Consider the following 14,944-nt stretch of genomic DNA (forward strand, 5'->3'; position numbering starts at 1 on the left):
TTTCATTTTCTGGGCGCTTTTCTTTCGAGATTCAGGCCTGAGGCCTTACTGGTGATTTTCTGATATTCATGCTCGTGGTCTTACTGGTGATTTTCTGAGATTCATGCTCGTGGTCTTACTGGCGATTTTCTAGGATTCAGGCTCATGGCTCTACTGGCGATATTTCGAGATTTAGGCTCGTGTCCTTACTAGCAATTTTACGGGATTCAGACTCGTGGCCTTACAGGCGATTTTTGGGAATTTAGGCTCATGGCTCTACTAGCGATATTCGTGGATTCAGACTCATGGCCCTACTGGAGATATTCTAGGATTTAGTCTTGTGGTCTTACTGGTGATTTTTCAGAATTCAGAGTCGTGGCCTTATTGGCGATATTCCGAAATTCAGGCTAGTGGTCTTACCGACGATATTCTAAAATTCAGGCTCATGGCTTTAATGGCGATATTATGGGATTCAGGATTGTGGCCTTACTGGCGATTTTTCGGGCTTTAGTTTTGTCTGATCTACAAAAGATAAGATTTTTGCGACTCATGCTTTTCAAGATGTTTTTTGGCTATGTTTAGGTTATCTTATGCAACTTTTGATAAGAATTCAAAATACTTTTTATTCCTTAAAACATGAATTTGCACATAGTACCTCTAAAATGTTCTACATTCCAAGCATGCAGTTCTCATTTTCCGCTTAAATCTTCTAAGTGAAAAACCCCTAGTCTAGTCACTTTGATGATCTTGAAGGGTTCTTCACACGTGGGGGCGAGCTTTCCCTGACCTTCTCTTTTGTCTGTCGCATCTAACTTTCGTAGGACCAGATCTTCCATCTTCAAAATTCTTTCTTTGACTTTACGGTTCTGATATCTGGCTGCCCTTTGCTGGTAAGTGGCGGTTATGATGCTTGCTGCGTCTCTTTGTTCTTCGAGGGCATCTAGGGTGCCTCGTAGCTTTTTTCCATTAGTTATTTCATCGCAATATTATACTCAATAGGTGGGGACCTTTAGTTCTATCGGTACCATTACTTCAATTCCATAGGCCAAAGAGAAAGGTGTTTCTTCTGTTGTTGCCTGTGGCGAAGTTCTACAGGCCCATAATATTCTTGGTAGCTGACAGTGTGGTTGTCGAAACCGGTCAAAAATAACCTTTTTGGTTATCAACAATTTTACAACTGTAGATAGTGGCAAAAGGATCGAATCCACAGAAAATTGATATTTATCTATTTTCCTTATCAAGACCAAGTAAATAAACTGAAAGAAAAAAAACTGAAAGTAAAATAAAAAGGGGGGTTTTGAGATTGATGAATTGAACTAGAATTAAAAGCAACAAAGGAAAGCAAATAATAAAGTAAAGAAATTCAATAATGAGAAAAGCTCTAGTTGAAGAATTGGATCCACTTCAGTTGTTGGGATTGATCATTGATACTTAAGTTCCTTTGTTTGATTCAATAAATTAGGTATGGAGATGGAAGACGCTTCTCACCACCATATCCCTCCTTAAGTATAAATTAGTTAAGGAACATCCTCTAATTAATTACTAATCAACAAGTTGCCAAGGAACGTCCTTGGGCCTTTGGCATCTAACAACTGTCAATTGCATTAAGAAATGGAGAGACCTAATTCTATCTACTCAAACGCATGGTGATATTGCTAAATTATGCAATTTCCTTAGTTTTTACACCAAGAGTTACTTATGTTTATTTCATCGCAATATTATACTCAATAGGTGGGGACCTTTAGTTCTATCGGTACCATTACTTCAATTCCATAGGCCAAAGAGAAAGGTGTTTCTTCTGTTGTTGCCTGTGGCGAAGTTCTACAGGCCCATAATATTCTTGGTAGCTGACAGTGTGGTTGTCGAAACCGGTCAAAAATAACCTTTTTGGTTATCAGCAATTTTACAACTGTAGATAGTGGCAAAAGGATCGAATCCACAGAAAATTGATATTTATCTATTTTCCTTATCAAGACCAAGTAAATAAACTGAAAGAAAAAAAACTGAAAGTAAAATAAAAAGGGGGGTTTTGAGATTGATGAATTGAACTAGAATTAAAAGCAACAAAGGAAAGCAAATAATAAAGTAAAGAAATTCAATAATGAGAAAAGCTCTAGTTGAAGAATTGGATCCACTTCAGTTGTTGGGATTGATCATTGATACTTAAGTTCCTTTGTTTGATTCAATAAATTAGGTATGGAGATGGAAGACGCTTCTCACCACCATATCCCTCCTTAAGTATAAACCAGTTAAGGAACATCCTCTAATTAATTACTAATCAACAAGTTGCCAAGGAACGTCCTTGGGCCTTTGGCATCTAACAACTGTCAATTGCATTAAGAAATGGAGAGACCTAATTCTATCTACTCAAACGCATGGTGATATTGCTAAATTATGCAATTTCCTTAGTTTTTACACCAAGAGTTACTTATGTTTATTTCATCGCAATATTATACTCAATAGGTGGGGACCTTTAGTTCTATCGGTACCATTACTTCAATTCCATAGGCCAAAGAGAAAGGTGTTTCTTCTGTTGTTGCCTGTGGCGAAGTTCTACAGGCCCATAATATTCTTGGTAGCTGACAGTGTGGTTGTCGAAACCGGTCAAAAATAACCTTTTTGGTTATCAACAATTTTACAACTGTAGATAGTGGCAAAAGGATCGAATCCACAGAAAATTGATATTTATCTATTTTCCTTATCAAGACCAAGTAAATAAACTGAAAGAAAAAAAACTGAAAGTAAAATAAAAAGGGGGGTTTTGAGATTGATGAATTGAACTAGAATTAAAAGCAACAAAGGAAAGCAAATAATAAAGTAAAGAAATTCAATAATGAGAAAAGCTCTAGTTGAAGAATTGGATCCACTTCAGTTGTTGGGATTGATCATTGATACTTAAGTTCCTTTGTTTGATTCAATAAATTAGGTATGGAGATGGAAGACGCTTCTCACCACCATATCCCTCCTTAAGTATAAACCAATTAAGGAACATCCTCTAATTAATTACTAATCAACAAGTTGCCAAGGAACGTCCTTGGGCCTTTGGCATCTAACAACTGTCAATTGCATTAAGAAATGGAGAGACCTAATTCTATCTACTCAAACACATGGTGATATTGCTAAATTATGCAATTTCCTTAGTTTTTCCACCAAGAGTTACTTATGTTTGAATAATCCAAGCAATTACGGACTTAAAACTATCCAAACTAACAAATTATTACCTTGCAATCAAGAATCAATTGGCCCTATTGATCTAAACCACAAAGCAACAATGAAATTAAGCATGAAATTGCATAAATATTGAAAAACAAAAGATAAACAATGTATGTTCAGATCTCCCAATCCATAAAACAACCAAAGTTTTACCTAATCTTCAACTAGAAAAAAGGGTTTCAGCCACTCATGGCTGAAACAAAACCAAAAATAAAAAGAAAGAGATGAAAGAGAAGTGGCCGAATGGTCTTCAAGGGAGAGAGGAAGGGTGTGCCGAATGTCCAAGGTTAGAAGAGTGGGCGACACTCCTTTGTGATGCTCTTATATGTGCAAGTGTTGCCCTAGATGAGGTGGTGCCTTCTTTTGAATTTTGAATTTTAAATCTTGATTACTTGGGAGGCAAGTATGTCTTCTTGAGATTTGGCTTCCTAAACAAGCTGAATTTTGAATTTTTAATTTTTAATTTTTAATTTTGAATTTTTAATTTTTAATTTTGAATTTTGAATGTGCATCTTCTTGAGATTTGGCTTCCTCAATAAGGGAAAGACTTCTTGAAGATTTGATATTTGAATTTCAAATTACTCTATTGAATGTACTTTCCTTACTTGTCACTTTCCTTATTTAGCACTTTCCTTATTTATCTTCACTTCAACTGCAACTTGACTTGGACAAACAACTTGTTCTTCTTTATCCCTTTTTGGGCAGTTTTAAGAGTATTTTCACCAAATCACCTCTTTACACCATTTTCTGCAAAATGAGATCAAAACCACAGAATTAGGCAGAAAAAGTATAAATTAACATTAATAACAACATAATAAAATGGTCCAATTTTAGTCTGATCAAATACCCCCACACCTAACCTTTTGCTTGTCCTCAAGCAAATAAACTTAATCAAACAAGCTCTCTTTGCTACTTGATCCTTTATTTCCACTTAAGCTCTTACTCTAGACCCCTACTTTGAAGCATTGCAGTGAAGAGTGTATGCATCAAGGTTACTCTCCTTCTTTCCTTGTCTCCCTTTACCTACCATGGCTAGTATTTATTTTCCTCAAGAGAGAAATTATACATGCACATATTCTTGTTTAGTTAAGACTTTTCTTAGCTTTCGGAGTGACTTGCCCTTAACTTGAAGCACTTTATTCAGCTTTTTGCACTTTATTCTTGCTTGAAAAGTCACCAACCTTTTGACGTGAAGATACATATTTGTGATACCCACCCCCAGTTACTCAATTGGTCACTTGTCCAAGCGGCTACTAGCTCTATTCATAGTCTTTTGACCATTGGAACAGTTTTTAATTGTGCTTTTGAAGTCTTGCCTTTGCTGAATTTCTTTTTCTCTATGAGTTGGGTAAATCGACGCCAATTGCTAAAATAAGCCATGTTTCATTATTCACACATCTTTCAATTTATTATTCTCTCTAATGAGTAATGTTATATATTTTTCACCATAGCAAGCTCAAAGATTCAATTCAAAAGGAAATTCACAAAGATGAATACAACTCACTGCAATTAATTCAACTTAGGTTTAAAGAGTCATCACATCAATGGGGTCATGAAAAGAAAGCTCATTCAACATAGCCTATGTGTTTGAGTAAAGCATATCAAAATAGAAAAAAGAAGAAAGAAAAAAAACTGTGGCTACATGTGTGTGCAATAAAGCAAAAATAACAAAGATGAAAAATGTGTGCAAACTAAAAAAAAATTAAAGGTAAAATGGACTTAAAATAATAATTCAAAGAATTTAGAGATATATGCACCCCACACCTAATTCATGTATTGTCATCAATGTATTAGAAATATTAAAGTTCAAAGGAAACTGAGTACTCCCCTGGTGTGATTTGTGTGGTGCGATCCACTAAGCAAACTGAGAAGGATGATTTAGTGGAACTCCTTCCACTACTTACACTGTGAACCCTTCATAGTATGGTTTCAGGCGTGGTTCATCCCAAACATGGTGTTTTGCACTTTTTTTTATTTTGTCTTCATACCATGGTTCATTAGTTTGGGCATGGAAGATTTGTTCATAGGAGCCATTCTCACTTTCTTCAGATTCTGGGGGTTGACGCATGGGGGGCTTCTGTTTGGGCAGACAAGATTCTGCCTTATCTGGTGGCTTGGGTAGACAGTGTTCCGCATGCTCCTTTGCTTTGGGCGATTTGACTTCCACTTGTTCCTTGTGCGCATGGTCAGTCTGTGCTTGGTCGCAGTCCATCTGCTGAATGCAGTAGACTCTTGCTTTCAGTTTTGGCTCCTTTTGGCTTCTTTCATCTTTCTGGCTAGCCTCCCTGCAAAAGTCATTGTTTAGCATATCATCTTGATTCATATAAAAAACTTCCTGACTCAAACAATCAATGATATCTAAACCATAAATCGGGGACATGTCATGGGGATATTTCATAGCATTATAAATATTAAATTTTATTACTTCCCCTTCAAATTCCATGGTCAATGTGCCATCAAGCACATCTATCTTAGTTCTGACTATGCTAAAGAAAGGATGTCTGAAGTAGTGTTGCTATTGTCTTCCTTCATATCAATCACATAGAAATCTGCTGGAAAGACAAGTTGATCTACTTGCACTAGAACATCTTCTAGAACTCCTTTTGGATATACTACAGATCTATCAGCCAATTGAATGACCACTCTAGTATCTTTCAATGCACCTGCATTCAAAAAATTATAAATAGAAAGAGGCATAACATTAATTGATGCACCTAAATTACACATGGCCTTTTTGATGCCCACATTGCCAATTTTGCAAGAGACAGCAAACATCCCTTTATCTTTGCACTTGGCTGGGAGTTCTCTTTTTATGACAACTGTCACAACTTCTCCCACACTTACCTTTTCTTTCTCAGCAAGCCTTCTTCTATTAGTGCACAGTTCTTTTAGAAATTTTGCATACCTTGGAATTTGTTTCATAATGTCTAGCAAGGGTATGTTGATCTCTACTTTCTTGAAGGTTTCAAGGATCTCTCTTTCTTCTTTTTCTTTTTGTGATTTTTCAAACCTTTTTGGAAAGGGAGGTGGAATCTTGAAACTTACTTGCTGATTTGTATTCTGCTGGTGTACTGATTCTGTTTCCTCAGTCTGTTTGGACAAACAGTATTCTGGCTGTTTTTCTTTAGCAGCTTGTCTTTGCACTTGTGAACTTCCATCATCGACCTTGACATCTTGAAGCTCTTTCCCACTTCATAACATGATAGCACTTACATTTTGCCTGGGATTAGCTTCGGTTCGGGAAGGTAACTTACCTTAGGATTCTAGCTTGCTCACTGTGGTGGCTATTTGACACATCTGCTGTTGGAGGCTTTGCACAGAATTTTCCAATGTCTTCATCATCTCCTCAAGGTGCATATTGGAACTTGGGGGTGCTGCTTGGGCTGGATTTCTTTGATAGTTTTGGTAGTTGTTAGCCCTAGCATAGCTGAAGTTCGGATGGTCCCTCCAACCTGAATTGTAGGTGTTAGAGTAGGGATCATGTCTAGGCTGGCCATTGAATCCTCCAATTGCATTTACTTGCTGGTCACCCTCATGAAGTGTAGGACATTGATCAGTTGGGTGTCCTACATGTGCACATATCCCACATGGCCTAATTTGCTGAAGTTTTTGAGCTTGTTGAGCTTGAACTATAACAAGACTTCTCACAGCAGAGGTTAGTTTAGAAATTTGAGAAGTGAGAACAGATGTACTTACCTCATTGGCTCCTCTTTGCAGCTGCTTTTCATCTCCATATTGTCTAGATGCTGCTACAAGTGTTGAAATCAACTCTCTGATTGCTTGAGGTGTTCTATCTTCAATTGAACCTCCATATGCTACATCAATGAATTTCCTTTCAGAAGGTAGCAAACCTCCATAGAAGAATTATATGAGTGATTTATTTGAAATGTCATGTTGAGGACAGATTGTGCACAATCTCTTAAATCTTTCCCAATAATCATACAAATATCCAGTTTTTTTTTGCTTAATACCACTAATCTCTCTTCTTAAGCCTATGGCTTTAGAAGTTGGGAAATATTTATTCAGAAACGCTCTAACCATACCATCCCAAGAAGTGATTGATCCAGGTGGTAAGTAAAATAACCAATCTTTGGCATAATCATTAAGTGAGAATGGGAATGCTCTCAGTTTTACATGCTCTTCAGTTATGCCTTGCGGTCTCATGAATGAACATACTATGTGAAATTCTTTCAAGTGCTTACGTGGATTTTCATTCTCCAAACCTCTAAATTTAGGTAGTAGATGTATCAAACCTATTGAGCTCAAAAGGGACAGTAAGAGGTGGATAGGTGATGCTGAGAGGTGTTTGATCACCTATAGGGGCTGCCAACTCTCTTAGTATTCTTTTTCTTGGCATTGGTGCCCTCATTGCTGGATTTTCTGGCATTAATTCATCATGGACAGCAGGTTGTGCATTGAATTCAGCCATCTCTGCGGCTGTTTGGTCAAGCTCAAAAGGTTCTGAATCAGTTCCTGCGATGGTAGACTCTTCTGTGGCAGATTCGGTTGTGGCTGGCTTCCAAAGTCGAGTTGCTTGCTTCCCTAATCGCCTGATTGTATGCTCAATTTCTAGATCGTAAGGCAGAGTTTCCTTGTGTCCAGATCTGGTCATGAAAGAAAAATAAATTAGTTAAATAAATTCTCCGGCAACGGTGCCAATTTTTTATTGTGCAGTTGTCGAATCCGGTCAAAAATAACCTTTTTGGTTATCAACAATTTTACAACTGTAGATAGTGGCAAAAGGATCGAATCCACAGGGAATTGATACTTACCTATTTTCCTTATCAAGACCAAGTAAATAAACTGAAAGTAAAATAAAAAGGGGGGTTTTGAGATTGATGAATTGAACTAGAATTAAAAGCAACAAAGTAAAGTAAAAAATAAAGTAAAGAAATTCAATAATGAGAAAAGCTCTAGTTGAAGAACTGGATCTACTTCAATTGTTGGGATTGATCATTGATACTTAGGTTTCTTTGTTTGATTCAATAAATTAGTTATGGAGATGGAAGACGCTTCTCACTACCATATCCCTCCTTAAGCATAAACCAATTAGGGAACGTCCTCTAATTAATTACTAATCAACAAGTTGCCAAAGAATATCCTTGGGCCTTTGGCATCTAACAACTGTCAATTACATTAAGAAATAGAGAGACCTAATTCTATCTACTCAAATGCATGGTGATATTGCTAGATCATGCAATTTCCTTAGTTTTTACACCAAGAGTTACTTATGTTTGAATAATCCAAGCAATTACGGACTTAAAACTATCCAAACTAACAAATTATTACCTTGCAATCAAGAATCAATTGGCCCTATTGATCTAAACCACAAAGCAACAATGGAATTAAGCATGAAATTGCATAAATATTGAAAAATAAAAGATAAACAATGTATGTTCAGATCTCCCAATCCATAAAATAACTAAAGTTTCACCTAATCTTCAACTAGAAAAAAGGGTTTCAGCCACTCATGACTAAAACAAAACCAAAAATAAAAAGAAAGAGATGAAAGAGAAGTGGTCGAATGGTCTTCAAGGGAGAGAGGAAGGGTGCGCTGAATGTCCAAGGTTAGAAGAGTGGGCAACACTCCTTTGTGATGCTCTTATATGTGCAAGTGTTGCCCTAGATGAGGTGGAGCCTTCTTTTGAATTTGGAATTTTGAATCTTAATTACTTGGGAAGCAAGTATGTCTTCTTGTGATTTGGCTTCCTAAACAAGCTAAATTTTGAATTTTGAATTTTGAATGTGTATCTTCTTGAGATTTGGCTTCCTCAATAAGGGAAAGACTTCTTGAAAATTTGAAATTTGAATTTCAAATTACTCTATTGAATGTACTTTCCTTACTTGTCACTTTCATTATTTAGCACTTTCCTTATTTATCTTCACTTCAGCTGCAACTTGACTTGGGCAAACAACTTGTTCTTCTTTATCCCTTTTTAGGCAGTTTTAAGAGTATTTTCACAAAATCACCTCTTTACACCATTTTCTGCAAAATGAGATCAAAACCACAGAATTAGGCAGAAAAAGTGTAAATTAATATTAATAACAACATAATAAAATGGTCTAATTTTGGTCTGATCAGTAGCTCATCGGACCATCCAACTTTTGCTCTATCTAATCTCTTCTTCAACCCCGATAAAATTGTTCGGTTGCTGACCTCAATTTTCTCGTTGGTCTGGGGATAGGCTACCGATGCGAACCTGTGATCTATTTCCAGATTCTTTGTAAACTTTTCAAACTCTCTATAATAGAATTGGGTACCATTATCTGATATGGGGATGCAGGGTATGCCGAATCGACACATGATGTTATCCCAAGCAAAGTCAATCATCTGTCAGGTTGTGATGCTCCTGACGGCCTTGGCTTTTGGCCATTTTGAGAAATATTCTACAGCGACTATCACGTACTTTCGCTGACCGGTAGCTTGAGAGAAAGGGCCGAGGATGTCAATTCCCCATTGAGAGAAAGGCCAAGGCTCCGACAATTCCAATCTAGTTTGTTGCGGGGGTGTTGATGGCCCTACCATGTCACTGGCAAACATCACACTTCTTTATGAATTTTTCCACATCTGCTTTCAAGGATGGCCAATAGTATCCCTGTCTAAAAATTTTGTTAACTAAAGTGGATGCCCCCTCGTGGAAGCCACACATGCCCTGATGGATTTCTTCAATGATGACCTAGGCCTCCTCCTGTCCTACACACCTGAGCCATGGTGTATACTTCCCTCTTTGAATAGTACCCCATCTTTGTATAGCTAATTTCCCGCTTTGGTCGAGATTTTCTTTGCCTCGTTCTTGTCTGCAGGTAGTTCTCCTTGGTCAAGATATCTGAGGAATGGATCCATCCAGCTTGGCTCGGAATGAACATTTATAACTAGTACTGGTTTCTCAAAACAGGGTTGTGAGACGGTCTCCATGAGTACCTCTTGGGGCAACTGCTCTATTTCTTCCAAAGTTAATCGGCTAGTAGATCAGCCTCTTCATTCTGTTATTACGGGATAAGATTTACCTAAGGTGGGATGTTTTTCGCTTTGAACTTGGTTTGCAGCTTTTGTACCCAGGTTAAGTACCGCTTCATTGTTTCATCTTGGGCTTCATATATTCCTTGGACATGGTTAACTATCAACTGCAAATCGCTGGGTACATTCAAGTCATTCACTCCAGTTTTTACAACCAACTGCATTCCATTGATCAAGGACTCATATTCAGCCATATTATTAGTGATGGAAAAATTAAAACGCAGGGCATTCGAAATGACTAGCTCGTATGGCCCTTCAGTATTGGTTCTGCTCCACTTTGATTGGGCCAAGCTGCCCCGTCTACATGTAGGTTCCAGAGGTAGGTGTGGTCGTTCTCACCTACTTCTTTGGTCCACTCTCCCCCTTCCTTCTTTTCTGAGCTTCCTTCATCGAATGAACATTCGGCTATAAAATCGGCTAATGCCTGTGCTTTTATTGTCATTCGTGGTCTGTATTTTAAATAATAGGCTCCCATTTTCACTGACCAGGCTAGCGTCCGACTGGACATTTTTCACCTATGTAAAGTTCTTCTGTGTGGTAAGTCTGTGACTACAATCCCTTAGTGGTTTTCCAAGTATACTTTGAACTTTCTAATGGCCAGAAGTAGGGCCAGTACAACTTTTTCAATATTAGGGTATTGGGTTTCTGCTCTCTTCAAAACTTTGCTCACATAAAAGATTGATTTTTGGACCCCATGCTTTTCTCGTACTAGGACCATACTGACCGCTTGGTCAGAAGCAACCAGGTAGATATAAAGGTCCTCAAGGCCTATTGGTCGGCTAAGGACTTTGGGGGAGCTAAGGTAGTCTTTAAATTCTGCAAAGGCTTGCCGACACTCCTCCGTCCATTCAAAGTTGGGGGATTTTCTCAAATTTTTTAAAGAACGGTAGGCATTTCTCTTCTGACTTTGACATAAATCTGGTTAGAGCTATGATCTTATTAATCTCTGAATATCCCTGATGTAGGTCGGCTCAGTCATTTCAAGAATGGCTCTGACCTTCTCCCGCTTTGGTTCTATTCCTCGTGCGCTGACCATGTAACCCAGGAATTTACCACCTTTAATGAAAAAGGCACACTTGGCCGGATTGAGCTTCATTTAGTATTAATTAAGGACCACAAAAATTTCTTTCAAATCTTCCACGTGGTCTTCAAAGGAGCGACTTTTGATTATGACATCGTCTACATAAACTTTTGCATTTTGGCCTATCTGATCTTTGAAAATTCTATTCATCAACCTCTGATCGGTTGCTCCTGCATTCTTCAACCCAAAAGGCACTGCTTGGTAGCAGTAGGTCCCAACCTCGGTAATAAAGGAAGTCTTCTCCTCGTCTGTTTTATGCATATGAATTTGGTAATATCCTGACATCACATCTAGAGAAGACAAATACTCAAATTCGGCTGTAGCATCAATCAATTTATTAATGTCAAGAAGGGGATAATAATATGTTGGACAAGTCTAATTTAGGTCAGTGAAATTTATATACATGTAGTATTTCCCATTGGATTTTTTTATAAGAATGGGGTTAGCTAACCATTCAGGATAAGTCACTTCCCTTATAAAATTAGACTCTACTAACTTCTCTACCTCAGTCCTTATAGCTTCTTTCTTTTTGCCCCATACATCCTGTTTTTCTCTCACTAGTCTTGCATCTGATCGCACATTTAGTTGGTGGGACATGACCTGGGGGTTGATTCTCGATATATCAATAGATTTCCAAGCAAAGCTGTTAGCATTACCTCGGACTAGGGCTTTCACGATCGTTTTCTACTCTCGTGTCAGGTCCACATTCATGTTGAAAATTTTTTCTGGTTCTTCTTCATTTAAGACAAAGCTTTCAAGCTCTCCTACAGGTTGGGTTCTTTGTTCTTTTTCTTTTGTAATACCCGGCTAGACTCCGGTATCGGAATTCCTACCGTCCGGTGGAATCTCGGACGTCGGAAACCTCTAGAAGGGTAAAACCATGTTTTCATAAAATGTTTTAATGTATTTTATGGTTTTAAGCAAGAAAGGTGTAACGACCCAAAAATCGGACCGCTACCGACGCTAGGATCCAGATCGGCTTAAGGCCGCCGGGACCCGTAGCAAGCCAAACAATCCTCCTGTGAACCTGTTTAATCCCATACATGATCAACAACATACATAAAAATTTTAAACTTTTCTTTCATTCATGAACCAAACTCAACCTGTGCATGCATTAACATAGACATTAACATTAACCCCACTTTGGAGTCCTCATCAATGCTCCAATGGGGTGACATAATCATGCATTAAGTTTGGTTAAACATAAGCATCCATAAACATTTAAGTTCATGTATTTAAAAAGGGATTACAACACACTATGGTCAAGCACACTTCTAAACCTCAATATCATCATTACATTACATAACTCAACATTACATTACAATATCCATCATGTCCACTACGAGCTATTACATGACTAAGACTTTACTCTATCCGACCTCCTGCTCTATCCTGTACCTGCAAACCCCGGGTTAAGGGAGAGGGGTGAGTTAACAAGCCCAGTGAGCAGAACCACAAAAACATATTAACAAACATGCTCATATGAAATGCATCATAACTCAGACAATTCACATCAAGGGTTGGGTGAACTTGTCACCAAATAGTCCCAGCATCATTTCGTGCCAGGCCGTAGCATGGGGTCCTGGTCTTCCTGTCATATCATACATTACTTACCATTTTCCCAGGGCCTCCTCTGGGCACCTGGTCTTCAAGTTCCATATTCGTGCCAGGCCGTAGAATGGGGTCCTGGTCTTTCATTTCCGTGCCAGGCCGTAGAATGGGGTCCTGGTCTTTCCTCAGGGACTAATTGGGTCATCCAACATTCACCCACATCAACAACAGAGAATGCGATGCAACATATTCGTGAATTCTAGTGCAATCATCCTATTGCATAACCATGATGCATGAAACATGATAAAAACATTTAATTTCTCAATTTAAAAGATTAAGTTTAGTTCCACTCACCTCTGGCTGACTCTGACAAACACCGAAGCAGCTGAACTCACTGCTGGGGTCCTCGGTTTCTCGGGTCCAAACCTACACAGGTGGACTCAAATGAGGGACCTAACATACATAAACATAACTCTAAAATCATCCCCCAAAAACCCCCTAAAACACCTTAAAACAATCAAGGAAATCATGCAAAGGAGGGCTGAACAGGGCACTTTCGGCAGCAGGTTCGACGGCCGAAAGTCCCTCCAGAGCCGAAAGTCATGCACCTTCGGCGGCCGAAGGTTCCCTCCAGAGACGAAACTCATGCATGTTCGGCGGCACCTTCGGCGGCCGAAACTCCCTTCCAGAGTCGAAAGTCATCTTTCGAGGGCAGGGTTCGGCAGCCGATCCATGCTACCCAGGCAGGTTCGGCGGCCGAAAGAACCTTCGGCTGCCAAACCTGGTTTCTCCCAAAAGGGCAGAAACTCAGCTCAACATGCATAAACGCCTCCTAACTCATTTAATCATGCATTTTCCTATTCTACAACATGCATACTCAAGCATACAAGCTCCTAGGGGCTTCAAACTATCCTAAACTCCAACTACAACACATCAAACAACCCACATTCTTCATAAACATAACAATAACCTAACATGCATTTCTACCCCATAGATCTTCATAAAACTTGTTTAAAACATGCAAGAAAGGTTGGATCTAGGCTTACCTCTTGAAGATCGAGAGGAAAGACGATCCTAGCTTGGAGGTAGGGAGAAATCCACTCTTTGGTCTCCAAGCTTCCAAACTTGCTCTTTTGCTCAAAGATCTTCAAACCAAGTGAAAACTCATAAGAAAATCATGAAGATTCGAAGGAAGAAGCTCAAAATCGATGAGGGACGGCAGAGAACTCACCTTGGCCGAAAACGGGGAGAAAAGCTCTCCCGTTCGAACATGGGGACCCCTTTATAGGTGGCTGGCCAGACCACTTTCGGGGGCCTAACGTGCCTCCGCATGCATGCCATGTTCGGCGGCCGAACTTAAGGTTCGGCGGCCGAACCTGGACTTCCTTCACTTATGCTGTAATACCCGGCTAGACTCCGGTATCGGAATTCCTACCGTCCGGTGGAATCTCGGATGTCGAAAGCCTCTAGTAGGGTAGAATCATGTTTTCATAAAATGTTTTAAGGTATTTCATGGTTTTAAGTAAAATGGAAATGAGTTTTTGCATGAAAACAACCTTGAAGGAAAACTCAGGTTCGGCCGCCGAACCTCAAGTTCGGCCGCCGAACATGCGTGCCTTCGGGAGCGCCTTTAGGCCCCCGAAAGCATAAGTGAGGAAAGTCCAGGTTCGGCCGCCGAACCTCAAGTTTGGCCGCCGAACCTCAAGTTCGGCCGCCGAACATGGAATGCATGTGGAGGCACGTTCGGCCCCCGAACGTGGCCTGGCCAGCCACTATAAAAGGGTCCCTTAGCCGAAAACGGGCGAGCTTTTTTCCCATTTCCGGCCAAGGTGAGTTCTCCGCCACCCCTCACCGATCTTGAGTCTTTTCCTTCAGATCTTTTGAGTTTTTCACAAGTTTTTACTTTGTTTTGAAGATTTTTGAGTTTTATGCAAGTTTTGGAGCTTTGAGGTTCAAGAACCCAAAAATCTCCCACCTCTGAGTTTAGGACGTCTCTCTCTCGATCTTCAAGAGGTAAGAGCCGATCTTAAGCTCATTTCATGTTTAAAGTAAGTTTTATGCAAGATCTATGGGGTAGAATGCATGTTTAGCTCATGGTTAGG

At 39.2% G+C, this 14,944-nt stretch overlaps 1 non-coding gene across 1 annotated transcript; it reads left to right on the forward strand.

Annotated features, from left to right (window-relative positions):
- Window positions 1–7,078: 7,078 nt before the first annotated feature.
- LOC122722342 lies at window positions 7,079–7,186 on the forward strand. Its single transcript, XR_006349310.1, has one exon. It is a non-coding gene; the product is annotated as a small nucleolar RNA R71 (small nucleolar RNA).
- The last annotated feature ends 7,758 nt before the right edge of the window (window positions 7,187–14,944 follow it).

The sequence above is a fragment of the Manihot esculenta genome, chromosome 17, assembly GCF_001659605.2.
Source record: "Manihot esculenta cultivar AM560-2 chromosome 17, M.esculenta_v8, whole genome shotgun sequence".
NCBI classification, from domain to species: domain Eukaryota; kingdom Viridiplantae; phylum Streptophyta; class Magnoliopsida; order Malpighiales; family Euphorbiaceae; genus Manihot; species Manihot esculenta.